Raw genomic sequence first — 1791 nt, forward strand, 5'->3', positions numbered from 1 at the left:
CGGCATGACATATTTATATTCTTTTTTTTTTCTGTTTTTCTGGCGACACTAGTTGAAATAACAGATTATGTTTGAATGCTGGCTACATTGTACTGGCATAATGTGTTATTGCAAACTTTTCAAAATATGATCACTCAGTCTTGGTTATCTGGGATCTTATGCGTTATGTATTATGCAAAAGTCTGTGCTTAATACTATATGTGTAAAAAAATGTTATGTTAGATTTAAACGTATTATAGATTGTTTATGTATTGTAGGGGGGGCTTCCAAATCGTAGTCTAATAGTTTCATTACATTCTTGAGCCTTAAAAATGAAACACACACCAGTGTATCAAAGATTGCCTTCAAAAGCGTAAATTTATTGAAAAATCCACAAATCACCTTGGCACATTCCAAGAAAACTTTCTTCAGTCATATCAACTGTAAACTTGTATATCATAACTTACCACGGAATCCACATGTGACCACAATTTTCAAACCCAATTGTATAAGTTATGACGTTAAGAGTGCGTAATTTAAAATGCATTGTAAAATTGCATTGTAAACCTGGAAAGAAATACAAGTCGACCTCAATCAGGTAACCTTTGCGCTGTTTACTTAAAACCATTAACGCGTGTAGATTGGTAGTTTTTAACCTATTTCAGACATGTTCGTCAATATAAGATAGTATGTGCATGTGTGAAAAAAATACATAAATTTTCATAAAAGTTTTTCATAAAACTACGGTGGATTAGCCCATATATGTCTGATAAAATTAAATTAAAATTTTTTTAATCTCTTTAAGATTGTATATAAATATTAAACTCTTTGATATCAAAGAACAATATAGTAATATCTACATATATATGTATTTTATATCATAATGATAGTCTTTGAAAGAAAAGTAAAAGACTTTCTTCTTTACACGCGGTATTCTTCAGCTCTATACATATAACTGAATATATGAAAACTTTAATTTATATAACGTAATTCTCACAAATATTTGATTAAACTTCTCTTTATTTTGTTATAAGCTTTTATAAGTATAACATATTCATATTTAATAGTGTTATAAGAAAGAAAATTAGCAAATGTAAAGCACAAACAATTTATATAAAAGTAGATGTTTTCACAAATTATTTAAAATCATGATGAATCAGTATTTATGCGGAGAGAAGGAAACCGGAATCATTACAAAGGAAGGAAGCATAACGTGGGTTGTCTTATCTGTAATGTGTTTCGTTCGCTACGATAACAGAACATTTTTTTCTCGTCTCTTTTCAGGGCAGTGTTTTTAAAATCTTTTTTTGTGTTTGAAGATAAACGTCGAACCAAAGATTATCGAAGAACTATGGCCATTCCAAACTTCACTGCTAGTACTAAAAATGTATAATATATGTGACATAAACTATAAAACTGGTAATGAATTTTTTAAACACAGTTGAAAGCACTGCATGCAGTAGACGGAAGTGTATTTTTTTAATAAACTCAATAAAATATCTACTCTATAAAATATTTATACATCTATCTTTAAAATAACAATGTATAAATATATATATAAAGTATCAGAGCAGATACGAGCCAAAACACAGGTTGTACGTGTGGTTTTCCATTGAATATAAAATCTAGTTAAATGTTTGGTCTTTTTTTGAATCTTCTTCAGTGTAAAATTAATAAATACATACACGAAAATTTACAGTAATTTTGTTGATATTTTGTTTCATCTTCTCACAAGCTTTCAATTGTTGTCAATATATATATACATACACGAAAATTTACAGTAATTTTGTTGATATTTTGTTTCATCTTCTC

Source organism: Pseudomyrmex gracilis, unplaced genomic scaffold (genome assembly GCF_002006095.1).
Source record: "Pseudomyrmex gracilis isolate BER0280 unplaced genomic scaffold, ASM200609v1 scaffold_587, whole genome shotgun sequence".
In the NCBI taxonomy this organism is placed as follows: Eukaryota; Metazoa; Arthropoda; class Insecta; order Hymenoptera; family Formicidae; genus Pseudomyrmex; species Pseudomyrmex gracilis.